The 27,546-nt window shown below is 46.1% G+C and overlaps 1 long non-coding RNA gene across 4 annotated transcripts in view; it reads right to left on the bottom strand.

Annotated features, from left to right (window-relative positions):
- Positions 1-27,546, bottom strand: part of LOC101045854 (uncharacterized) — a 76,277-nt gene extending 48,731 nt beyond the window's left edge. For 3 of the 4 annotated variants that reach the window (XR_012518624.1, XR_012518623.1, XR_012518625.1), the window contains exon 1: positions 38-27,546. This is a non-coding gene — a long non-coding RNA (uncharacterized LOC101045854). The remainder of the gene's footprint in view (positions 1-37) is intronic. The other variant, XR_012518626.1, reaches the window with a different exon arrangement.

Genomic DNA, 27,546 nt, shown 5'->3' with positions numbered 1-27,546 from the left:
CTAGAACTCTCCAGGGACCTCCGTCCACCAGCCTTACCTCCCAGATGTGCCCTGAGAGATCCACCCGGCCCAGGTTGTAGACAGCCACGACTGTGCCAGCCCCAGAAGCTCCTGGTGGGACACGAAGCAAGGCCTGATGCCACCAGGAGAAGACAGAAAACTAGGAAGTGGGTGGCATGGAGTGGCAGTGCAGCAGGAGCCAGGAATCCATCCTCGAGCCTAGACAAGCAGAGGAGAAGTGACCAGTGGGCCAGCCACACTGCCCATGCATCCCTAATCCCTCCCCACAGGAGCTCCCAAGGCCTTGTTAATCCAGCTCTTGTTCCCAAAAAGTCTAACACAGGCTAGCTGAGTAAACAGATGAAAGCTCCCACTGGATGGCATTCTCTCCTGCTTCTGTTTTTTAAGGGCCAGGGGTATTTATTCCAGGGCTTTTCCAGGGCACTGGCCATTGTGAGCGCCTATAAGTAGAAGCCAGATTTGGGTCTTGTCCAAATCACCACCTCATCTGCTTCCCCTTTCCCTCCTTGACAAACAGTTGCCTGAGAGTCTACAAGCTGAAGTCCCTCAGTCTCTCCCTTGTGACCCCCAGCTACGGTGTTGCCCAGCACTCCTGCACTGGGACACTGCACCACCACCTACCATGCCCTTCGGGGAGCCTCCATTGGCATTAACTTCGTGCCAATCCTCACACCTTGTGCTGGTCTACTTGGGATTTCCAGCCCGTGGCAGTGGCCTCCAGATTGCAGGGTACAAGAGACATGGATGTGGCTACTTGGCAGCAAGAGGGGGACCGAGGGGCAGAGAGGCACAAGGCCTCCCCTTTTGGCTGCACAGCGCCCGCCCTCCTAAGCATCCCTGGCTCCTCCCACTTCTCACGGGCTCAACCACACCCAGTCCTCCACAGCTTGACTTACACCTCTGGCTTCTCCCAGGCTCCTCTGGGCAGCGAAGGAAGGGGCTCTGGCTGCTCCGGTGTTGCCTGCCGGTGGTGGGTTTGAGCGAAGGGTCCTCTGGGCTCCAGGATGCAGGGCATGACTCATGGGTAACGCCACCATCCCAGAAACTCTCTACTGCTGTGCTCTGATCCTTTGTTGACCCCAGCCCCAGCCCCTACACACCCACACATACACACAGGCACTCACACGTACGCACGCACACATGCACCCACACACACACAATTGTTGAGAACTGGGAGCTGAGGCTGCCGTCCAGGTCCTGGCTGGGCTCCCTGACACTTTCATGGCCCAAGGGAGAAAGGGAACCAGAGGCAGCAGGGGTGGGAAGAGAGCACGCAAAGGGCAAAGGACGATGGTGGCACCTCCGGAGAGGGGTGGGGAGAAACAGAGATGGGCAGCACCCAGCACTAGGCAGACCACCCACATCCTCAGAGCATCCCCAAGGCCTGCGGCCCATACTCATCCTTCAGAGCAGGGACCACCCTATCGGACACTTGGACAGGCACGTGGAGGGCACGTGCCTCTCCTGCCTCCAGCAGGGTAGGCCGTTCCTCTTGTCTCAGGGTTCAAACTTCCTCTGCCATCCTTTTCCACTGTCAAGGAGTAAGTGTTTCTCTTTCTTTCTTTTTTCTTTTTTCTTTTTTTTTTTTTTTTTTTTGAGACGGAGTTTCGCTCTTGTTGCCCAGGCTGGAGTGCAATGGCGCGATCTCGGCTCACCGCAACCTCCGCCTCCTGGGTTCAGGCAATTCTTCTGCCTCAGCCTCCTGAGTAGCTGGGATTACAGGCATGCGCCACCATGCCCAGCTGATTTTTTGTATTTTTAGTAGAGACGGGGTTTCACCGTGTTGACCAGGATGGTCTCGATCTCTTGACCTCGTGATCCACCCGCCTCGGCCTCCCAAAGTGCTGGGATTACAGGCTTGAGTCACCGCGCCCAGCTCTCTTTCTTAATCTGCTAAGTCCACACCCCTCCTCTAGCACCCCCTCACTAATAGGCCGAGGAGTATGGGGAATTGGAAATCCCAGATCCAGGCAGCCCTCTTCCCCCATCTTACCTCTATCCACCTGTGCCTGATGAGAAGTGATTACAATGACCATTCACCCAAATAACCTCTCTTAGGCACATCCTTTCCCTCTTTATGAGGTACAGGAAAAGAACCAACTCTGGAAGCCAGATCCCTGAAGGAAGAGGCCCGGCAGCCCACACCCCGAGTCTTGCTCCACAGTGATTCAAGGGCAGCTCCCGGAACCAGACTCTTTAGAATAGAGTGCCCCAGTTTCTTCTTCTGACAAGATGGCACACTGTGGTCTTGTGAAGGCTCGTAAAGAACCATGCCTGTGTAAGCCCCGGATTGTCCATGCTCATAGATAAGAGGGTTAAGAGCTTCGAAGAACTAGAAGAGGTAAAGGTACATTCAGAAGCACGATGGGCCACACACACTCGTTACATGCATGCACATTTGCACATGATGCCAAAGGCCCTCATTTTGCCCTGTCCTGGACTCTATTGGGAAAGACTCCCAGCTGGTTTCAGTTAGAAGACAAGCCCTCCTACACTGTCATATGTCATTTTTCATAAATCAAGTTGAAATTATTCCACTGGGGCTTCAAGGTTTCCCTTAGTCTGGCTAGGCCATCCCCCCGCTCCCCTCTGACCTTCTGGCAGAAGCAGAGATCAATGTGCTGCTCTTGCCACCTCCATGAGTCCCTTCTCCCTGCCCTCTCTGGCATGCACATGCCCATGGCCACTTCTTTCATCTGTCCATGATTCCTTCTCCACTGACTGTTCAAACCCAACCATCAACCTTGCTGACTGACCCGAAGCCCCTCCTCGGCCACAAAGCCTCCCACTCCTCTTCCCAACTCCCCACAGGACTAGCACTGTCTGTACCTAGATTGTAGCCTGTAAGTTTGGTATTCCAGAGTAAATGGTAAACTCCCTGAGGGACATGACCGCACACTGCACTTAACGGATGGAAACATCAGGAAAACCCCAGGGTGATGTGTCAGGAAGATAAAAACCTTCTAGCTCAAAGCTTTGGTCATCACTCTGCTGGTAACTCCCCTGTGTCTTCATAAAACTATCCCCTCATGTGTAGACAGCACCTTAAAATTGATATGGGAAACTCTTGGGAAGTCTCCTATATAGCACCTGAGACGCTGTGCTGCCACCTTATCCCCCGGAAGTAGGTCAGATCAACAGAATGGGGCTACCAAATTTAGGCCAGTTGCATCCTAGCCAAGTGCTCTTTCTCAGAGCTCAGTCATATCACATAGCCGCTGTGAAGGAGGATGCCACGGACCCCCTGCGACCACCCCCTATTAAACACCCTTTGGGCTTATAGATCACGTGGATTAGGGAGAAGTTTATCTGCCCGCATCCTGCAGTTATAAAATAAGATCATGACTGCATGCCACTGTAGAGTCCTTCTGCCCAAGCAAAACAACGCAAGGACTCCTGACGTCATTCCTCCCCCTGCTCCATACAACGTGCCCACAGAGCCTCAGCTGCAGTCAGTGGGGAAAGTCCTCAGCCATCTGCCCCCACTGCCAGGTGAGCTGAGCCACCCTGAGGCCCTGAGAGCCAGCCTGTCCCACCTGAGAGCAGAGGGCTGGAAACTGCATGGGCAAAAACTGACATTGCAGAGAATAGTGTCTTTATATCCCCACAGCGTAACAACGGCTGACATTTATTCCCTTACTGTGCGCTGAACACTATTCTAAATGCCATATATACACTAACACATTTTCTCTTCACAATGATCCCATGAGGTAGGTACTGTCAGCACCCATTTCTGCAGATGAGAAAACAGGCACAGAGAGGTTAAATTACTTGTCCAGTATCACACAGCAAATAAGTAACAGGGCCAGGATTCAAACCCAGGCAGTTTGGTTTGGAGCCCAGACACTTAGAAGGGCACTGTACTATCTCCTCAGTCTCTTGGTGGATCATGGTTTGTTTTATTGGGAGAAATAGAGCCAAAGAGTGGTCTTGATGAACAAGAAGAGGTATCCCCAATTTATCCGATTCAAAATTACAATTTCCCTACTGGCTCCCACAAGAATACTGTGCAAGTTGCAATAAAAACCAGCATTCTTTCCTCTCTCCTTTCATTCCTCTATTCCTTCCCTCCCTCCCTCTTTCCTTTCCGATATCCATTCTTTTGCCTAGATTGGACAAGGGGTTTTCAGACACTTGGGATTCAAAGTAAAGGTGCCTCATCAGGCCTCACCAGTCTCTGCGTGGGGAAAGAGGCCCTAAGAAAATGATCAGCCCCTCTCCCTCTGAAGCAATGACCCACCCGCCCTTTTCTCTGAGCTTGTGCCAGATTGTATTGGACCAGAAGAGCATCATTGCTTTTTATAAGACATTGAACATGACTGGGATAGATGGCAAAGATGAAGTTGGGTAATTTGGACAGCAATACTTTAGTATGTACTGGCAGGAGTGCTGGCCTCCCCGGCCATCTTCAGTGAGGGATGTGGCAGTCCTAACAGGGTCTTTTCTTTCTCCACGGGAGGGGGCGTTATCTTCCACAGGTTCTCTCCATCAGGACCCAGGGTGATATATTTCTCACTGTCAAAACTAGGAAGGGCCATACCTCTCAGGACCAAATTAGTAGGCTTTCGGGTCATGATAGAGAGATTTTCAGGGGCTAATCTCATCTTTAATTTTATTATATATTTTACATATTATGTTCCTCTGACATAGTTTAGTTTATCTTTCTGTTTCATTATTATTCTAAGTAGCCTAGAAATATTTACTGAGTGACATGCAGAGGTTGTCAACATAAACAAATATGTATGTATTAAAGCACCTTTCAAGCATCTAACTATTGCTGTGGATTAAATGGTTTATGCAAAGTCACAACCAGTGAAAGGAGTGAAGCCAGGTCAATGCACAGGTCACCCACCCTATTACACGGCCTCTAATACCTGCCTCTGTGCACAGTCAGTGCACACTTGCTTCTGCTAATTTCGCAAGAGTCCCTTGACCCCATGTCATTCTAGTCTCTTTAAGCTGAAACACATTTCTCAGCCACAGCTCTGGGCAGCTATTTCCCAAACTGAAAAACTTATTCCTGAATGTCATCTTCCAGAGGACAAGATGAAAAGAAAACGTATATGTGCAAGTGTGTGTATGTGTACACATTCCTGTGTATATTAACGCAATGTCCTTCAAATGACTTCTCTATGTCTCTGTTTACTTTGAACAATTCTCCTTGCCCCACTCATGCCCATTTCTGTCTACTTTTCTTGCCTGTGTTCTCCCTTTCCTTGAAAAGCAGCAGCAATAAGCACTAGAGGAAGATCAGGTCTAACAGGAAACAAAAGAGCAGTACTGTACAGCCACTACTGCAGAGAAAAGAGGGAGGAGAGCAAAAACCCAGTATTACCAGCAAAGGGATGTCATTCTCTTTGGTAGCAGTCAAGGAAGGAGGAGGAGCCGTGCAATGGTGTGATGAGGAGAGGTGTTTTATTAACAGGATATCCCAATATGCATTGAGGTGCCTTGTCTGCCAGTCAGCCTAGCTGCTCCCTGGACCCAAGGAAACCTGACATGATGCATGTCCCCACAGTCCTTCAGGCTGTCCTTCCCCTGTGCTGGGGAGAAGCAGCCCCAGGCTTTGCAGGTCAAATCTGGCAAACAGAAAGCTCAGTCCTGGCCTCATTTCTTATTTTGCCCCTAGATGCTCCCTGCTCTTGATGCATCGTGGGGACCGTACAGGGGACAGGCTGCATCCCTGTGGCCGTTAGCAGCCTTCGCCTCTCCAATCAGGCTGGAAAGAGAGCTAATTGTAAGAATCGCTCACAGGTGCCTTGGCCGGCACTCCTGCCAGCCTCATGGATGCAATAATGGGTCTTTGTGCAGTGTGAGCCATTACTAACAAGGGTAACTAAATCATTCATTTCATTAGCAACGGGGTTTGGCAGATAATTGTGCAAGAGGCAATTATCAGTGATGCATGTTCCAGGAAGGAGTGTGGTTCACTGATTTTCAACAGAGCTGCCAGGAGAAATATGAGACAAGGTTTAAACCACCACTGGGCCCTCACCCCCAGGATAGCCACTCTTTAAAGCCTGTGGCTTTATGGCTTTATGGTCAGAACTGAAGACAGTCGAAGAGAGAGAGAGAGAGAGAGAGAGAGAGAGAGAGAGAGAGAGAGAGAGAGAGAGAGAGAGAGAGAGAGAGAGAGAGAGAGAGAGAGAGAGAGAGAGAATGAATTTGCTTCTTGCACAAAGATTCCCTAGGTGACCTTGACTTATCTCTTATGTAATAGAATGAGGCTCCAAATTTCATCATTCTCCATCTCTGCCTCACCGCAGATCTGGTCTTCATTAGCCCACCACAGTAGTCTTCCTAAAACACTAATTTTTGCCATGTTAGAAGATGGGAAAAACTCATCTATGAATCTCAAATTGAGCTCAGACTAGTACCAAGATCCTTCTGAAAGAATCAACAGATGAAAAGGTAAACAGAAGATGCTGTATGCATACAGTGGACTATTACTCAGTTGTAGAAAAGAGTGAAGGACTGATATAGGCTACAACATGGATGAACTGTAAGAAGTTAAATGAAAGAAGCCACGCACACAAGACAGCATATTGCATGACTCCATGTGTGAGAAATGTCCAGAATAGGAAAATCTATAGACACAAAAAGATGATTGGTTGTCACTGCCCCAGGGCAGAAGGGAGGGAATTAGAAGTGATTGCCAATGGGTGTGAGGTTTTTTGTTTTTGTTTTTGTTTTGTTTTGTTTTGTTTTGTTTTGATGATAAAAATGTTCTGGAATTAGATAATGATGATAGTCACATAATTCTGTTAATATACTAAAGCCACTGAATTGTACAATTTAAACAGGTGGATTTTACAGTATGTGAATTCAAAAAACAATCTTTTCTGAACTCAAGGCAGAGGGTTGGGTGGCACCTGCCAAGTGCTGGACTTGCAGGGACAGGGACAGTTTTTGCTGGCACTGGGCTGTTGGCACAGCCCTGGAACAGGACTAAACAGCCTCCACTGAGGTTCACGTCATGTTCCCTTCAAGGAGTTCTTTGAGTCCATTCACAAAACCAGTGCATGATGCAAGTTAGGATAGCAAAAAAGCACCCGTTCTTTCTAACCGTTCTCCTATTGGTTAGATGATCAAATCAGCTCCAAATTCTGAACAACCCTTCCCTCCATGCCTGTTCTGATTTGCAACAGAAGGTTCTGAGGCATTCCAGAGCATTGCAGTGTGGAGCGGCAGCTTTTCTCCAAGAGCAGGACCTCCAACATGTGCCCCATGAGATATTTGTTCGTTTATGACCAACACTCACTCCCTCATTTCCAAATCCTGTCCTCCCACCTGACTAATCACTTGTCCAGAACTAAGATTTTTTTCAAGCATGAATTCCTATGCTCAACTTTGTAAATTTTATAGTATTGCATAAATGTTATTTGGTATTTCTGAAACTCTGCTATTATTATTCTCATATATTGAATGCAGGAATAAAGACATGCACCATTAGGGACTGTTGCTTTGAGCTACAAGGAAGAGACATTTACAAAGGAGTAAAACATGCTTTAGTGACTCCTGCGAGTAACAGTAGATATATTTGCTATATCATTGGTCATATTTCTCCAGTCATTCCTGAGTGCCTCTTCGATTCTGCTTCTCCATCTAGAAAGTAGGGGAAAACACCCACTGGTAGAATTCTCTTTCTTTTCTTTCTTTCTTTCTTTCTTTTTTTTTTTGAGACAGAGTGTCCCTGGGTTTTGAGACAGAGTGTCCCTGGGTCACATGGTTGGAGGTGCAGCCATGTGATCTCAGTTCACTGCAGCTTTGACCTCCCAGGCTCAGGTGATCCTCCCACCTCAGCCTCCAGAGTAATTGGGGCTATTTTTTTTTTTTTTTTTTTTTGTAGAAACAGAGTTTTTCCCTCTTGCTCAGGATGGTCTTAAACTGCATTCAAGCAATGTGCTGGACTCTGTATCCCAAAGTGCTGTGATTGCAGGTGTGAGCAGTCACTGTGCCTGGCCAGCAGAATTCTTAAGGGATCTTACTTCCTTATTCCATTACTGCCTTTTCAAAGTCAATAAATAGTTCTGATTATTATTGTCTTCTCTTCCCTATTTATTTTATTTATTCTTGTTTCAGTTTACTGTTTATGGAACCGAATTCGGAAGGGAAGAAAAGTCATCAATAAAGCCAATTTCCTATTTCTGAATATTTCACAAGACCAGTCTGAAAGGAAGAAGTTCAACATCATGGGGCAAAGTTTGGGCTTGTCTGTGGAGTTGGGGGTCCCTGCAGCATCAGCTGGTGGGAAGGAAACTGGAACAGGGATAGGAAAGAAGGATGGGCTGGAGCAGTGGGACTCCTGGGCTCTGGCACCAGCTTGGCTTTTCACTGCACAACAAGGAAGATCATTTTTCTGGGCCTCAGTGTCTTTACCTGTGAAATGAAGTGTCTAGAACAGGGTCCTGGTCTAGGTCCTCTAGGTTGCATGACCTCCAGGCTGTTACTGTATCATTTCATCACAATAACCTTGTTTACTCCATATCTACCACCCAGAAGTTGGGCTTTTCAGAGCCACTGTGAATGGTAAGCAAAGCAGTTAATTATCAGTAAGTACGCTCTCTCTGGAGTTAACACAGGGTTTAATGCTGAGATTTGTTGAGGAACTATGGGGGAGGTCAAATGATCTCATCTTAATTGAGTTTCTCTCTGAGTAGCTCCCAGCTCCCAGTTGCTCTGACGCATTCGCCCTGACACAGGTCTGTTGGCCATATGCATAGAGGGCAGGGTGGATGGGGATAGGATGCCAAGGCAGGTGATGTGAACTGGGGCTGCCAGGGCTTGGTCAGACTGCCAGGGGTGAAGCCAGAAAACCCAAGTCCACAGAAGTCAGGGGTTCAAGGTGGAATAATGTCACAGGATCCTTGCAAGCGAGGTCTGCATCTTCATTCTCTTGTGGTTAATGCCAGGGCTGGGCTGGGAAGAGAGGGTCTGCCCTTTAGCACTGCTGTTGAGGGCAGAGACCAGAGCATCCAGTCAGAAAAGCTCTCTGGCACTACAGATGTTCACATCTGTGACCCACATCCCTTGCACACCCATTCTACTCTTGCTCACAGAGCCCAGAGAAATTATCTCAAGGTCTGCTAAGGATGTTCCTAGCAGTAACATTTGTGGGATAGGGAGGGGAGGCTCTGCAGTGGGAGAATGGTCAGGTAACATGGTAGGATGGAGAACAGCCTTGGCGGGGGGCACACCATGAAGCAGCAAACTAGGAGAACACAGAGTGATGTAGATGGGCCTAAAATCCACCTTTGGAAAGGAAAAGGTTTTTAAAAAAAAGTTAAATTGACAGCTTTATCAATTTAATTTTAGCATAACTTTAGCAATTGATTATACCATATATGAAAATTAAACATGCATGCATACAAAAGCATAATACACAGTTTGAGGAATGCATACAAATAAAAAGATACGTATTAAGGACAGCAGAATGTTCACCTATGGAGTGAGGCATGGAAATGAGAATCAGAGAATACATCATGCATGCATGTACACACAGTTACACACATGAAACAATACTAGGTGAGTTTAGTAACGTGAGGATGTGATTAAACCCAAATCCCTTCACTGCAGATAAAAATAGAGAGAACACTAGACTTGATGGCAGAAAATCATTTTCTGGAGTATGTGTCTAGAGTCAAATGACCTGAACATCTAATGTGCTCACCATCACAAAGTCCCAGGGCCAACGTGTCTCACCGCTATGATGCTGCCTTTCTCCACTCATAACATATAGGGAAGGAGAAATACAAGAGGAGTTTTGTGGTGTCCCTTTTGTGTGCAGCCTCCCTGCTGGGAGGGCTCCCATTTAGAGTGGTAAAGTGGTGAACTACTGAGGCAGTGTCTCCCTGCAACTGCAACTGGGCGGGGGATGTATTTGACCAGTTCTTAGAGCCTGTACTCATGGCTAGGAAAGACTCCTCTGACCTCTTGTTTTATTATTCCTTGTTAAGCCAGATTATGGGAACACTAAGATTTCCCAATTGAAAGTAATTTTTTTGGCAACATAGCAGCAGCAAAATGCATCCTGACTCCCAGATCTACAGGGACACAATCACGCGGCTTTACAAAGGGCTCCTCACATCAGCCTTCTGGCTGGCCACTGTAGTCTGTCACCCCAGAGTCCCCCAGTGGACACGCTTCCCAGTATTTATACTCTCATATGGTTCTGGCCCACATTGGCTATGGTAGATATATGACTTCCTTCCTTCAGTAAGTGTGACATTAGCAAGCATAATGCAATCGGAGCCTTGATAAGCACTTAGATGTTGGGGCTTAGCCTCTGTGGAGCTCTTTTTTTTTTTTTTTTTTTTTTTTGAGACAGAGTTTTGCTCTTGTTACCCAAGCTGGAGTGCAATGGCGCAATCTCGGCTCACCGCAACCTCCGCCTTTGTGGAGCTCTTAAAGCCGAGAGCCATCCTATTAAAAGTTTAGTTATCCTGCTTGATGCTAGCCCCCAGCTGGTCCAGTTATCCCAGCACAGATGCAAGACATGGGAGTGAAGAAACTATTCTGGCCATCCAAGCCCTGACAGAAATCCGGCAGCAGAAAATCTGCCCTGTCCAGCCCAGTCAACACACAGAAATCATGAGAAATGAGACACTGTTGCTCTAAGTTGCCAAGTTTTGGGGCGGTTTGTTACACAGCAACAGATAATGGAAACACTGGCATGTGGTAAAACAGAATAAACTATATCAAATTATTTTTATGAGCCTGTTTCCTTCTTTTTATAATAAAGCAAAAAGAGTCTGATCTTTTTTTCCCAATGCCAGGTGAAAGGCATGTCAGCATCCACTGCTGTGGTTCAGGTGGATGTTACTATCCTACATTTTGAGTGGGGAGGGACCACAGAGTCCATCTCTGATTGATGTGGTCCTGGCACACTGTGAGAAGGGAATAGGCCAAACACGGAGCTTAAACGATATGCCCAAGGTCACTTGACTAGTCAATGGAGGAACAGGATCTCAAACCCAGTCTAATCCACTGTCTGCTCAGGGCTCCTCTTGTTATATTAGGCCATGTAATCGCTGGGGGCTATTTCAGGAAAGTAGGGACATGAAAGTTCACAGATTAAATGATTGGCTAGTGTTAACTCCACACGTGTGTCAGCAAATACAAACTAGAATGAAAATTCCATGAGGAAATAAACTTGCCTAGGTGTAACTTTTATGGGAGAGGGGAGGCTTTATGAGCATTTTTCCAGCTTTATGGAGGAATAATTGACAAATACAAATTGTATATATTTAAAGTATACGATGTGGTGTTTTGATACATGTATACATTGTGACATGACTGTCACAATGAAACTAATTAACATAGTCATCACCTCACATGGTTAATTTTGTGTGGGGGTGGTGAGAACATTCAAGATCTCCTTTCTTAGTAAATTTCAAGTATGCAATGCAGTATTACTACTATAGTAATTATGCAACACGTAAGATCTCCAGAATTTATTAATCCTGCGTAACTAAAACTAAAACATCATACCCATTAAAATATAATTCCTTATACCTTCCTTTCTTCAGCCCTTTAGCATTCTGTTTTCTGTCGCTATGAATTGGACTAGGCTAGGTACTTTATATAAGTAGAATCACACAATATTTGTCTTTTTGCGACTGGCTTATTTCACTTAGCATAATAACCTCAAGTTTGATCCATGTTGTAGTATGTCCTTCCTTTTTAAGGCTGAGATTTCAGTGCCTGTGTGACTATACACACACACAAATGTTTGCCCTACACACATACATATGCATACCATATTTCCTTTATCCATTGGTCTGCTGATGGACACTTAGGTTTCATATATGAACTATTGTGAATAATGCAATGAACACGCAAATACAGATGTCTCTTTGACATACTGATTTCATTTCCTTTGGATATATACCCAGAAGAGGGATTTCTGGATTATTTGGTAGTCCTATTTTTAATTTGTGGAGAAACTTTCATATGGTCTTCCATAATGATTGTACTAATTTGCATTCTCACAACAGTGTGGAAGGGTTTCCTTTTCCCCACATCTCAGCCAATACTTATTTTTGTATTTTTTATCACAGTCATTCTAACAGGTATAAGGTAATATCCCACTGTGATTTTGATTTGCATTTCTCTCATGATAAGTGATAGTGAGTATTTTTTTAAATATCTCTTGGTCATTTGTATGTCTTCTTTTGAGAGGTATCTACTCAAGTACTTTGCCTGTTTTTTCAATCAGGTAATTTGTTTTCTTGCTATTGAATTGAGTTGTTTCTTTTGGGGGTTTGGGGGTGGATTTTTTTATTTAATTAATTTATTTATTTACTTATTTATTTTGAGACAGTCTCACTCTGTCACCAGGCTGGAGTGCAGTGGTCTGATATTGGCTCACTGCAGCCTCTACCTCCCAGGCTCAAGTGATTCTCCCACCTCACCCTCCCAAGTAGCTAGGACTACAGGCATGCATCACCATGCCCAACTAATTTTTGTGTTTTTTGTAGAGATAGGTTTTCACCATGTTGCCCAGGCTGGTCTCAGACACATGGACTCAAAGGATCTACCCTCCTCAACCTCCAGAATTACTGAGTTTATAGGCATGAGCCACTGTACCTGGCCTTAAGATAAGTTTCTTATATAGCTTGAATATTAACTTCTTAACAGATCAGGTTTGAAAATATTTTCTCACACTTTGTAGGTGTCTCTTTCAATCTGTCAATTATTTCTTTGATATACATAAGCTTTTTTTTTTTTTTTTTTTTTTTTTTGAGATGGAGTTTTGCTCTTGTCACCCAGGCTGGGGTGCAATGGTGTGATCTTGGCTTACTGTAACCATTGCTTCCTGGGTTCAAGCAATTCTCCTGCCTCAGCCTCTCAGGTAGCTGGGATTACAGGCACCTGACACTACGCTCAGCTAATTTTTGTATTTTTAGTAGAGATGGGGTTTCACCATGTTGGCCAAGATGGTCTCAAACTCCTAACGTCAGGTGATCTACCTGCCTCAGCCTCCCAAAGTGGTAGGATTACAGGCATGAGCCACCACACCCAGCCCAGAAGCTTTTTAGTTTTATGCCATTTCATTTATTTTTGCTTTTGTTACGTGTGCTTTTCTGGTCATATCCAAAAAATCGTTGCCCAGATGAATGTCAAGCTTTTTTTTCTGTTTTCTTCTAGTAGTTTCACATCTTACTTTTATGTGTTTAATGCATTTTGAGTTGATTTTTGTATATGGTATGAGATAATGGTTCAATTTTATTCTTCTGCATGTGAATATCTAGTTTTTTCAACACTCTCTGCTTTTTTTCCAATAGAAAAGACCATCTTTTCCCCCTCGTGTATTCTTGGCAATTTTGTCAAAGAGCAATTGACTGAAAATGAGTGGATTTATGTCTGGGTTCTCTATTCTGTTCCATTGGTCTATATGTCTATTTTCATGCCAATAGTATACTGTCTTGATTACTATTACTTTTCAGAATATTTTGAAATCAGGTAGTGTGATGTCTCCATATGTCTTGCATAATGCTCTGTGTGCACACAATCATGCTGCTGTTGGATGGAATGTTCTGTATATGCCTGTCAGGTCCATTTGGTCTATAGTGCTGTCCAAGTCCACTGTTTCCTACTGCCTTTCAGTCTGGAAGATCTACCCACTGTTGAAAGTGAAATATGGAAGTCTCCCACTACTATTGTATTCCAGTCTATTTCTCCCTGTAATTTTAAAAATGTTTTCTTTATATACTTAGGTGCTCTGATGTTGGGTGCATATACATTTATTACTGTTATATGCTTTTAATGAGTTTATTCTTCTATCATTATATGTAGCATAAAACTTTTTTGTTTCTTGTGACGGTTTTTGACTTAAAGTCTAATTTATCTGATTTTAGTGGAGCCATCCCTGCTCCCCTTTTCAGTTACCATTTGCATGGAATACCTTTTTCCATCTCTTCACTTTCAACCTCTGTGTATCCCTAAAGCCGAAGTGACTCTTTCGTAAGCAGTGTATACTTGGATCTCTTTTTTTCCCAAATACACTTAACCACTCTGTTGTTAAATTAAATTTGGTCTGGGAATGTCTCTGTACTTTAAGTCCCTCTTTAACTAACTTCAGCCTAACTTAGTACGGAAACTAACCTAAAGCCTAACTTAGGAGTATAATTTTATAACAGATAACTGAGTCCCAGCCAATCTCAGCAGCTGAGCTTCAGTCAGTTGTAGGAAGCCAACTGATAAGAACATGTTCAAATAAGACAAATGAAACCATAACCCATCAAGTTGTCTCTGCACCTCCCTTCCATTTTCTGTTCATAAATGCTACCTTACCATGTTGAAGCCTAGAATTCTCTGAACCTGTTTTGTCTGAGAACTGACCTATTCATGATTTTTTTTGTTCTTTGCTCAATTAAACTCTATTACATTTAGTTTGTTTAATGTTTTCCTGTAAACATTATCAGGCTTCAGGATCCTGGATTCATAAGCGTCAGCCTGGCACTAGGGTCCACGGTGAAATTGGTGGTCACTTCAATCTCCTTCCTCCATGTAGAAGATTTCTCTCTGTGATGTCCTGCATAGGCTTGGAGGTGTGAGGATACAGGGAATATAAAGCTGCCCTTCCTGCTGCCTTCAATGCGCCTTTTCTAATCAAGTTCTATAATCTATCACCCAGATTCCTTAGCTCTTGTGAAGGTATTTTCATGCACAGATGGCTGTTCAAATTCATGTTTCAGTGAAGGGACAAGTGTTGAAAAGTCCTTTTCTGCCATTTTGCCAATGACGTCACTCCCTCATTGCCTGCTTTGATCACTGTCTTGATCTACTTCCTAGAGCCACGCCCACACATAGCAGACACTCCATAAATATTTGTTGAATGAATGAATAAATGAATGAAGAAATAAACAGGTGAGCAAAGCCCTCTCTCCAGGCCTGAAATGTGCCCGGTAATAACCTCTGTGTGTTGGCCTTGCTCGGGTTTGTGCTGCCTGGCGCTGCTAGGTTTCCAGGTGACCAAATACACACCATCACTCAAAGGCAGTTGAATCTGGCTGGCAAGCCTGGCCGAGTGGCCGATGCCTTTCCCTCTCTCGCCACTAGAGGACAGAGGCGACCCATGGATTCAGCCAACGCCAGTCAGTTCTGCCGCTTGGGCCCCAAAGGCACCTTGGGCTTCCTGCTGAATAGAAATTAACTGGCTGTGTCATGATACCTCTAACCCAGAGGTCGCCGCAGAGGTACCAAGTAGACAAAAGGCATAAAAATGCAAATTCTGTATCCTCACCCTGGGTGTGAAGATTGAAACAGGAGTTGGCCTCCCTTCCTTGGCTGCCCCTGCAGTGGTGATGTCCAGACTAAGGTCTCCCAGCCCTCTCCACGTTCTGATCCAGACAGTGTTGCCTTTTGGAGAGGCAGGCTTGCCCCTCGCTCTGCAAAATGAAGAAGGCAAATATCCCTAACCTGAAAACTGCCCGGGGAAACAGGCCTGAAGACGAGGGCCTCAGTGCATGCCCAGGAGCGTATGTGAGGCACAGGTTAGTCCAGCCAACCCATCCTGGATCCTGGGTGCTTGTCTGTATGTCTCTGCTCAGTTGATCCTCCAGGTACTTTTGCTAAGTAAGTATGTTAATAACGTTATCTCGTAATGAGTGGTGAACTTGCCCACAGTTACATGTTAACTTGTAATGGGTGGTAAATTTGCCCACAGTTACACAGCTGGTGTGTGGCCAAACTAGGGCTCCGGCACAGGATGGACTGGCTTCCTAGTTCCTGCGGTTCCCCCCATGGTACCACTAATTACAAGGACACCAGAACTTTGGAAAATGAGCCAACGCTGGCAGCGTGGAAAAGGCAGTGCAACTCCAGGATGGATCGACACAGGTAAAGAACTTTGCTGACTGTCAAAACTTCTCATTGCATTCTTGCAACAAATCTGCAGAGAGCGGTGGCTTATTCCCCATCCCAGAGCCGAGGAAACCAGGCAGGGCCAGATGAAGGGTCTGTGCTATGCTGAGCACAGACAACTGCTTCCCATGACCTGAGGGTAAGCGGAGGGGCCACACTGTTCATCCACCTCCTGATTCCCCTGAAGACCAACACATGTTTGGGCTCTTCTATTTCTCTGTGACTTCTGTGGTTCTAGTTCCTGCCCTGTAGAGGAGATGGCCATGACCTCTGCTACCCTTCGTCCAGCCCTCCAAAGTGCCCATTAGCCTATTTCTCTTAGGCGTGATGTGAAAAGGTCCGAGGTTTAAAGAAAACAAGACTGTAACCCTTAAATAATGTGCATACTCTGCTTCTCTTTTTCAAAGATTTTGGCAAGAATGACCTGAGTTCCCGTGGGACAAATCTCAAGCCTTTTTTTGTTTTCTCTTCAGCCCCTACCTCATTTCAATTCAAGGCAACAGAAATGGGCTCAGCTAGGCACCAGCACTGTCCTAGGCCCTACCAGGGAGCTGCGAGGAGGGTGTCCCTGAACCTGGACAGCCTGGCACCTGATGATGGGAAGAGCCGACATGCACAGAATGCAGATGCTGGTACTAATGCTGCTTGCGTTGGGGTGTGCTTCCTTCACTTGGGAGCTTTGAGATGACCTCAATATTAGGATAGGCTCTACAAGGCAAAGGCTCTGAGGCCCACCGTGGGCTCCTTCAAAGGCAGAGTCACAGGGCTCCTGCAGCTACAGAGTTCTCCCTTCTCCGCTGCTGCCTCTGGTGCGAGGAGCCAGGTTTGTTTCCAGAGACACAGTGACAATGGGGCTCCATGTCTCTGAACTGCCCATACTCTCTAGGGGCCCACACTGGGCAGAGCAAGGTTGCAGCAGGTTCGTATCCTCCTGATCAGCCAAAGGATAGGCTTCACTCTCCCTGAGAAGACAGCATCCCATTTCTTTTTCTGAGATGTCTGCTCTGAACGGGGCTCAAGCCACCACAGTTGCTTTTCCTGCTGCCATTGCAGGAAACATTTTGTAGGTGATTGCTTCTTTCTCTAAGGCACTCGAAGTCCTCGAAACCTTCTTCTGTTCACAACTGTGAGTAGGTCACAGCACTATTCTCCCTAATTAACCAGGGCAGAGGAGGAAGGCCAGGAGGCTGTTGCTCTGTTTTGCCATGCACTATCAGCCAGATTGACAGGAGCACATGGGTACGCGCCTCCCACCACTGGGTCTCATTCACGCGCTGGCAATACACAGAGGCCTCCTGCTGTGACCAAGTGCATTTTCAGCATGGGGAAAATGGCTAGCATATAGTAGGTGCTCAAAAAAATGTTGCCAGATGAAGGAACTGATGGCATGCTTGCTCAGTTTTGACAAAATAGCTCTTCAGAGCCTCCAGATATTCAGGTCACTCTTGCTCCAGAGCATGGCAGTGCTGCAATCCTCTCTCTCTTGCCTCTGCAAGGGGAGCCAGAGGACTTTCTGACCCGGATAGAGGCGGCTACAGCCCCTGCTGAGGGGAAGAGGGAAGAGCATGCAAATGCAAAGAGGACTGCAGAGCCTGCTGCAGCTGTAACCACCCGCTCAGAGTGGGAAGTCCAGGCCACTCCAGGGCAGCAGCTTGTCCTCCTCTGCCCTCAGACGCTGTGGTCATTGAAAGGGTCTGGACCTTCTCCCTGGGTTGGGGGTAGGAATCAAGGTGACCCCTCAGAGTCTCTTTCAATATGTGAATTGGAGAGCTAAGTTCCAAGCGGCTTCTGCTGGGGCTGCCAGTAGGAGAAAACGGAGGGATCTAGACACAGATAAAAAGTGTTGTGCTTCCTCTGTGCCCTGGACCTCCAGACCACCACCAGGATTCTGTCCTAGAACAGCAAAGTGGACCCTGAAATTCCCTGAGCATCCTTACCAGAGAGGTGAAGGGGGCACACAGCAGAACCATGGAGCCCCTAGACAGAAGGCACGCCAATGGTGCCCCTGGCAGCAGTGTGCACAACAAGCTGTGTGGATCCCTTCACCAATACTGCCACCTGGGAGCTGCATTCTAGAAGGGCAGGTTCTAGAGGGAAGCATGTTTTGCCTAGCCACAGATCTACCAGGATGCTGGAGGTTGGGAGAAGGTTACTAGCCCTTCACTCTCTTCATTCCCAAGTCAGAGTGGAAGAGGGTCTGCTGAGTAAACCCGGCCAATCTACAGGGTAAAGACTGGCCCAGCTTCACGGAGAGAAGGAGGTAATGGTCCTCTGTAGGGCTGTATCACAAGTTAGCCGTGTGACCTGAGCAAACTACTTTTCAGAAGCCTCATCAATGGCATCAGGAAATGTGTATGTACCGGCCTGCTCTGGTAATTCCGTAACATTCAGTATGGCACGCAACCCATCCACAAAGACCCCTCCTATGACAGGCAGCCACTTTGGAAATTTGAAACTCATTGGCACTAGAAAAATACATTTTGAATGAGACCAAGAGAAGAATGACCCATACTTTAGTTATTAAAAATAAAGTGATTCTCATCCTCAGGGATTTTTTAGATTGATTATTCATGGCAAGCATCACCCAAGGGCTGGTTCTCTCTCTTCCCTGTCTCAATTGTGTAACCTCATAAATTTAGAATGTTTAGGCTAGAGGAGACCTCATTCAAGCTCTCCTGTTCAGCGCATGCTCAAAGAGGGTAGGCACCAGGTCTAAGGTCACACAGTCACTTAGTGGCCCAGCGGAGATCAGAGCCTAATCCTGTCATGCACAGTTCTGATTTGTCACAGTTCTTCGTCTTTTTCTACCTCCCTGTACCACCACTCATACCTTCTAACCTCCTCTGAAATGGCCTTTCCTCTGCCTTTCAAAAAGCCTGGGAATGGAAAAAAGAGGCAGACAAATGAAAAGATGGAGAAGGGAGTCAAATTCACATTTCACATGAGAAAATATGCCATTTGATTTCAGATCACAGTCCTTGAAAGGCAGAAACTGCGTTTTCACTGCCTAGCCTGCAGTGACTGCACCGTGGAAGTGAGAGTGAATGCTTGTCTGGCCATCGGCTGGCATTTTCCCCACATCACATGTATGCACAGGTGCATACGTATGAGGCACACGGCCAGCGAGGCCACCTGTGTTCCTTCCCCAGAGAGAGACCTTCAGACCACCGTCTGTGTAAGCAAAGGGCGTGTGGTGATTACAGAAAGTGATGAGCTGGACCTCTGAGAGCATTTAGTAAGACTCCATTGCAAACAGATTTTAGGAGACTGAAGCCCAGAGAGGTGAAGACACTGTCTAAAGTCACAGAGGAAGTTAGTTCCTATCTGAAGACTAGAACTCAGCTTTTCAGACTTCAGGTCCTGCGGCTGGGTGGCAAAGGAAAAGTGGGAATAGTTAATGGGTACAGAAAATAGAAAGAACAAATAAGATCTAGTGTTTGATACCACAACAGAGTGACTGTAGTCAATATTGATTCAATTGTACATTTAAAAATAACTAAAAGACTATAATTAGATTGTAACACATAGGATAAATGCTTGAGGTGATGGATACCCCGTTTTACCCTGATGTGAACGCTACGTGTTGTATGTCTACATCAATTGTACTCCATAAATATATACACCAACTACGTACACGCAAAAATAAAAAATAAAATACAAACAAATCTATATGTGATACTACACACACACACACACACACACACACACACACACACACACACACGCATGCATGCATAAAGGACCCCTATTCCAAGGGGAACAAAGACTCACAGCAGTCAAGCCCAGCAAGATGCACTCTCTGTAGTGGGAACTGAATGACCCTAAGGGAGGGCATGTGTCCAAAGGTAAGGCCATACCTGAAATCCATCAATTCAATCAGGTATGGTGAGGCACACCCAAGACCTGCAAGATAGCAACGTATTTAAAAGCCTCATCTTTACATTTGCAGGAGGCTACGCAGTCTGGGGTCTATCGCACAAGAAAGGGGGCAGAAGGAAGAGAGGGAGAAGTCCCGATGATCAATTTTGCTTCCCTCATAACTCCGCAGAGGAAGGGAGTCACAGTCTTCCTAGCCCTACTTCTTCCTTCTAGAGCAACTGGAGAGACAGGGAGATTCCTGCCTTTAGAGATCTGTGGGAGGGAGCTAAGGGCAAAGAGATGCTGCTGCTGTGGCTGCTCCTTGGCATCTGTTTTCTGTTCACAAATAAACTTCTCTCGGTCCCCTGAGGAAGGGTGGATTGGGGGGAAGGACGCGGAGCCTCTCGGAATCTTTTGCATCCAGGGATGTGAGTGGGTTTTTATATTTAGCAGATGACTCACCTCCAAGCACATTAGTCACTACCTCTCAGCTCCATTCTGGCAGGCTGGGTGCTGGGGATCGCAGTGGGGTGAGATCAGACAGGAGATCGGGAGAAAGAGCAAAAGAGCCCAAGGGAGGCAAGAGCCTGGGAGACTAATGTGAGAGGAAGTGAGATTAGCGCCCCAAAGCGGAAAGCTGGAGGAAAGAGGGCGGCCAAGTCATGCTCAGGGGAGAAGTTCCAGCGAAGTTCTGGCTCAGCCTTGCCCCAAGCACCTCTCCGTGGGAGAGGAAGAGAAGGACAAGAAGATCCAGAGTGCCCGGCTCCGCTGCCCACAAGCCCTCCAAGGGTTCCCTCTTGGCAATGAAGGCAGCTCACCAGCCTGGACCCCTTCCATTGGCCAGCTCTAGCCGTGACAGAATGCAAAGAGAATTGCAGGACGGCCAGGGCAGGGGTTTTCAGAGAGTGCCACTAGAACATGCTGGGGCCAGGAGCCTGGGCAGCGCAGAAAAAGAGAGCATCCGTGAAAGATGCTCTGTGCCATGAGAGAGGAAGGACCACAGAGGAAGGAGGAGCATATGGGGTCTAAGGCAAAGGTTCTCAACTGTGGTCCCCGGGCCCCCTGGGTCAGCAGACCCTGGAGCATTGTGAGCAGTGAGGACTCCAGTCCCATTTCAGGCCTGTGCCCTCCTCTGTAGGGATCCGAAGAACCTGCTCTTCACTGGGTCCCAGGGGGTTCTCAGGAACGTGGTGATGCCAAGCTCTCAGGTCTGGAGCAGGAAGGCTGCATCCCAGGGCTCCGATTCCTACTCGGTGTGAGATAAAGGCCATTGGTATTCTTGATTTTGCCTCAGTTTATCATTCAAAAAATGAGATGCCCACTTCAAGGATTCTTCTAATATTTAAAACAAACGAACAACAGGAAAGGGATACAAAAAGTTGGCCTGTATTGTATACATCTTAACTGGGTCAGAACTGGGTCAGGTCTTAGTAGAGGAACACTACCCCTGGCTGGATCCCACAGCTCCAGAAAGGACGAAGGTCACCCCGAAGCAAGCTCCCTTTCTTTCTCGCTGACCCACAAGGTGGGTACCATTACCCAGTGGTCAAGGAGAGGAGATGGAGGCCGAGAAGTAAGTGACTTGTCCGTGACTGGGAGGCCAACACCCATAGCAGGACTTGAAGTCAGGCCCAGAGCCCATGGTTTTGTCTTGTTTTCTTCACCTCTCCAAACTGTCACTTCACTTTGTCACCACGATCCTCTGGGTCACTTAACAGAACTACCAGCTTCTTGCCAATGTAGTCAGGGTATTGGTTTGTCCCTCACACCTTTCCCCTCTTCCTCTTCCCTTCTCTCCACTGTGGCCCTATTTTTTAAAAGGCTGCATTTGGCTCTCCTTATGGAATTCTCCTCGCCTTGATTCTTGGTCCACTTCCTTCCATTCTAGTGCCCATGTTGTCCCAGGCTATAGGAAGCTCCGCTTGGAGGATCCGGGCCCATGCCTTCTCCACTGTCCCACCACCTGCTGTACACTGCTATGCCCAATCAGCCCACAGGTGCCCGAGTCTGTTTTCCCTGAAGCTCAGTTAGGGTCCTCGCTGACATTCTGGGCTTCCCTGGACTCTGGGCTCTCTGAGGACAGGCCTTGTGTCTTCTCATTTTTCTGCCTCCCTCACAACTTAGTGTAAAGCTTTACACCTGGAGAAATAGTCCTTGTTGGCAGATAGATTAGCCATGAAAAGGAGCCTCCTGGAAGTGTCCAAGCCTAGGCCTGCGCCTCTCACCTTGAGAAGCAGAAAGCTCCTTGACTTGCCTGCAAGTCTGCAAGTCTTTGCTGCCTCCTGCTCTCCATCGAGGTGACTTGGTTGAGCAACTGGCCAGGCCAGAGACCTAGAATGTGTGCTATAAGCAAGAGGCTCCAATAAAAATGGAAAAGCACAGTCCCTGCCTCATGTAGGTATATGCGATTCTCTCTCTCTCTCTCTCTCTCTCTCTCTCTCTCTCTCTCTCTCTCTTTCAATAGCCCACCTTCCCACCAACCACAAAGTCCTTGATTAAAATGAGCCTCCCTTTAATCCATCCCTGGTCCCTGAACCCCCATCCCAGCACACACATCCTGCTGGTTCTGAGTATTCCACTAGCCCCTTTCCATCCCCTCCCACATCTGCTTCATGCTTATTTGCTTATCCTTCTTGAGGCTGCGTTTGGTTGTCTGCATGGAATTCTCCTCACCTTGATTCTTGGTCCATTTCCTTCCATTCTAGTGCCATGTCGTCCAAGGCTATATGAAGCTCCGCTTGGAGGACCCGGGTCCATGCCTTCTCCACTGCCCCAGTACCCACTGTAAGTGCCATGTCTGATCAGCCCACAGGTGCCTGAGTCTGTTTTCCCTGAAGCTTGGTTAGAGTTCTTGCTGACATTCTCGGCTTCCCTGGACTCTGGGCTCTCTGAGGACAGGGCTTGTGTCTTCTCATTTGCGTCATCTTTCTTGAGATAAGCAAATAAACATGAAGCAGATGTGGAAGGGGATGGAAAGTGGCTAGCGGGGTCCTTGGAGAACCCCTTTTCACATTCCTGATCTCTAGCTTCGGTTATTCTATCTAGAAAATGGAGAAAATATCATCGACATCACATAAAGAGTTGGGAGGACTGAATGAGATAGCCCCTACTGAAGATGACTAACAAAGTGTTGGCTCACAAAACACATCCATAAAATGGTAGAACAAGCTAAATTAACTTTGTGCTAGTGTAAGCTACGCATCAGAAAATGAAAGGGGTGCATTAAAAATAACAGCTCCTCACCATGTGCCAGACACAGTACTAAATGCTTTGGCCATGTCACCTTGTAACGTTCACATCAATCCTCCGTCACAGAAGAAGTTGGAGCTCAGAGAGGTCAAGTTACACACCCAAAGTCACACAGCTAGCAAGTGGCCAATCCCTGCTTTAAAAGCACGCTTGTCTTTCCCCAAAGTTGGGGCTCATGCCTTTAAGCAACAGTGCTTCAAACCATCTGGGAGATGCAGAGGAGATAGGATTTTTTTCAAACAGGGTTTTGAAGAAGGCTGTGGGAGGCTACAGGAGGGAAGGCAGATAGCAGAGCTACCATGCAGCTTTGGACAGTCTTTAAGAATGGGTGGCTTCACTGGAGAGAGGAGGCTGAGCTGTGCACCATTGTCACAAGCAAAGCAGAAGCCATGTCAAGGCTGAGTGTATCCAGCAGGTGATCAGAAGAGGACTCTAACAGTAACAAGCCCCAGTTGTGCCCAGGAAGGCCTGTCAGGGATTCCACTGGCCGGGAGCCTGGGCAGGGAGGGGTCCTGGGGGAAGCAAGAGCAGTGGCAGTGGCTCAGTTTGTACCAGGTGTGCCTGTCAGTTCAGGTGGCTATTTAATGTCATGTGAAGTCCTTGGGACAAAGGCATCATGGCCCTTCTTTGCAACAAACACAAGTATCTTGGATCCAAGATTCAACAGGGAAAGAATAATCCCTCCTCCCCCACATCTCTCCTGACTTCCTTAAAAACTCCTTCCCCAGGTTTAAAAATTGTTACTGCTGGAAGACCTAGCACATCCAATTGGGATTTCTCCTACTAAAATTAACGTCACGAAACACACAAGGGGAAAACAGATTCCAAGCTAACGTCTGTCCTGGTCCATGGCCTCCTGGAGCTTGGCTGGCTGATCGCCAGACACTGGCAGTTACTGTCTGGGAAGAACAGTGCCTTTCTCATGAGGCCCCCTGCATTCCCCAGTAGATTCTGGAGTCCTCAGAGGAGCTGGGGACACAGTGCTTCTCTGTGATCTCCAATGTGCCCAGCAGTGCACTTGGCATGTAGTAGGCATTTGATTATATTTATTGAGAGTCTATTATGAGGATTGACATTTAGCGTTTCTAGAAGCATTGGAAGACAGCGCAACACTTTCCTATCATTTATTGTTTGTTATTTACTAATTTGTGATCAATTAATTGAAAATCCAGTGGTGAAAGCAGAACATCCCAGGGAGACTGGGAGCTGGGATTTCTTAGTTCCCTGTCTTCTATGTTTTGTCCCTAATATAACTCATTAGCAGAAGATGCCAGAGTCTGTTTTTAGGATACTCTGAATAAGAGAAAAGGAAGGAAAGGAATTTAAGCAGCCTCAGTTTAAGTGGACTCTTTGAGGTTTTGGTTGTACCTTGTGGCTTGGCAAATACAAAGCCAATAAAGTACCATTCTGCTCTTAGAAATGTGGTAGGACTACAATTCTTGGGAGCCACTGTCCTTCCTATTGCAAAGACTCTGTCACCCTCATCTAATCTTCCCCTCCTAGGATTTGTCTGAAAGGAAAAAAAGGAGATGTACTGATGTACTTGCCTGAGGTTGAGAAGGTAGCTTCCCAATGGCACGTTCTGCCAACACCTTCCTTCCTTCTTTATTTCTTTCTTTCTTTTCTGAGATGGAATCTTACTCTGTTGCCCAAGCTGGAGTGCGGTGGCATGATCTTGGCTCACTACAAACTTCACCTCCCAGGTTCAAGTAATTTTTCTGCCTCAGCCTCCCAAGTAGCTGGAATTACAGGCGCCAGCCACCACACCTGGCATTTTTTTTTTTTTTTGTATTTTTAGTAGAGACAGGTTCAGCGTGTTGGTCAGGCTGGTTACATTTGCATCTAGCTATCTTTGAAGCCAAGTACTGCAATCCATATGTTTATGATTTGCAATTCTTCAAAATGTTCTTTGCCTTAAAAGCCGTAAGAAGCCTAAGATGCCCAAGCAATATTTTTTAACTTGCTTCTTTTAGTTTCCCTTTACTCAGTAACAGGTAATTCTGCCAGGAATAACCAACCCCCACCATACTAAGTGCAGAATGGACCCCATGTGGCTCCAGAACCAGACAGCCAGCTGCAAGATCTGGGGCAAGGAGTCTGATTCTGCCTCCCCTGCTGCTCTCCTATGTGGCTGGGGCAAAAGTCCCCTGTGTTTCTACTCCCTGATTCCTTCCATGGTCCAGCAGAGCCTGTGGACACCCAAAGGGATCCCTCAGCCATACTGGCTCCATAGACCTACATATACCACTTATGCCAGTTCTCCATGGAGAAACTTTGCATAGCTACATCAGACTCCACTGTATTAATAAAGAAGTCCTCAGCTGTGGCATCAGAATTCAGTTTTCAAGAAAGACTTCCCTAAGGAGAGTCCACATTTGACTCAATTTCCATTTCCTACAGCTTTTATGATTACATGTTATGCCAGCACTCTCTGCAATAATAGAAACAAAAACAATACATCTGCTATATACAGGATAACAGTAAGCTCCAGATCTTTACCTGCAATGCTTATAACTTCCATAACAGCTCTACAAGGTAAATAGAGTCAACCCTGTTTCTGCAGGCCAGTAAATAAAACTGGGGTGAATAAAAGTCCAGCCAGGTGTCAGACATCACATGGCCTGTAAGTGCCATTCAAAGCTGAAATCCAATGCCAGATTTGTCTCATTCCAAAATCTATGTCATTTATCCCTTAATGAGCCTCTATTCTCAACTGCAATGACCCTTCATCATTCAAAGGCAGGTTTGCTTACTTTTGATATTTGCCAAGGTTGGAAAAAGAACGTAATGCATACAGGAAGATTTTCAGCAGCATGGTGCAACCGAAAAAAAAGGAGATGTTCTGGTTAACTTTCAGACATCCAGTAAAGTGCATTAGTCAGAACAGCACAGCTCCTGAAGAATTCAAATGCAGCTCCACGAGATGTGACAGCTATGTGGGTTGTCACAAGGGGAATTTCAGAGGGTTAGAGGCTGCTTGCACCTGCTCAAAGCTGTTTTCTTTCTCTCTGAAGTTTTGGGCCCTCAAATGATATGAATGTGATTGTGTGCATATGATTTGTACACATGTGAGCAAGTGTACATGCATGGATATGTGCACATGTGTGTATGTGAATGAGTGTGTGCATGTGATTATGTGTACATGGATGTGTATGCACGTGAATGCCTGTATGTGAGTGAATGTGTGTGCATGGATTTGTGTGCATGTGGATGTGTGTGTGCATGTGAGTGTGTGCACCCACACAGGAGATGAAGGGTGGTGATGATAAGAGCAGAATCTCGGGAATAATCTAGTCATATGATTGCTTTAACCAAGGACAAAGAAACGGATCACATTGCAAAGGACTAACAGGGTGGCTTAGGTAAACTATTAAGCAATTGACGTGTTTCTTGGCAACTGAATAGCATGGTGCTAAAAACAAACATAAATTGACTTATACCTATATCATTGGTTGTGCAAACAGGCATGGCTGCAATTATAAATATGTAACTAAAAATGGAATAAGGGATGTGTTGTTTTCCTTTCAGGAAAGGGACACCATAGGCCTTCTTTTGCAGCATAGCTCTCAGCTGGTGAACTCATTTAATTAGTTAAGCACTCTCAAGATGGCCTTTAGATTGCTTTCCTGCAGCTTGGCCTATCCATGTATCAACAACAGTTTCTCTGCTAAACAGCCAGGGCTATTAATCTCAGCTTTGTCCCGTGGGCCTTTACTACCCAGGTGAGGACCCAGTCTTGTATGGGGTTTGGAGGATGGAAGCCCCTTGTTACAGTCATTGAAGCTCATCTCAAAAAGTTATGCGACAGCTATTATGTCCCTTTGCTGTTTCCCAAAATTAGGGGAGGATAAGACAGACAGATGGGTGGATGAATGAACAAATGGAAAAAATGAACAAATAACAGAAAGATGTCCACAGAGTCCCTACACCATGCCAGGATCAGGGATGGGCACTTCCATATAAGTTATCTATCTGCTTATGATCTAGAAGTCCAGCACCCAGGTCTTTGCAAGGAAGTAACACATTATTATCTGTAAACAATTGCTGGTTAAAAAAAAAAAAAGCCCAGGCAGAAATACTACATTTAAGGAAGAAAGCCTAAAGAATGGTGATGTATCTACTCTTTGGGGCATTCTAAGTTCAAACTAAATGCTGAAAGCACTGGCCTCTCAGGAGCTCTGTGGAGCCATCATCACTAAACTGCAGTTTAATGCTATGCACTCAGCTTTCATCAATATTTGTTGTGAAATCCGCCTCTGCATTAGGTGTAAGATGGTAGTTGAAATTCACTTTGTTCTTCAAGGCCACACATAAAAAATTTTTGTTATGTAATTTTGTTCTTTTTTCCCTTTTTACCTTGGCTGACAAGCAGCTCAGAGACAAATGTGATGATCAATTATAATGATAAGATTGGCCTACAGCATTAGCATAATTTTTAATCTTTTTTTAATTGCATTTTAGGTTTTGGGGTACATGTGAAGAACATGCAAGATTGTTGAATAGGTACACACATGGCAGTGTGATTTGCTGCCTTCCTCCCCTTCACCTATA

The sequence above is a fragment of the Saimiri boliviensis genome, chromosome 7 (assembly GCF_048565385.1).
Source record: "Saimiri boliviensis isolate mSaiBol1 chromosome 7, mSaiBol1.pri, whole genome shotgun sequence".
NCBI classification, from domain to species: Eukaryota; Metazoa; Chordata; class Mammalia; order Primates; family Cebidae; genus Saimiri; species Saimiri boliviensis.
This window is presented reverse-complemented; position numbering and strand designations above follow the sequence as displayed.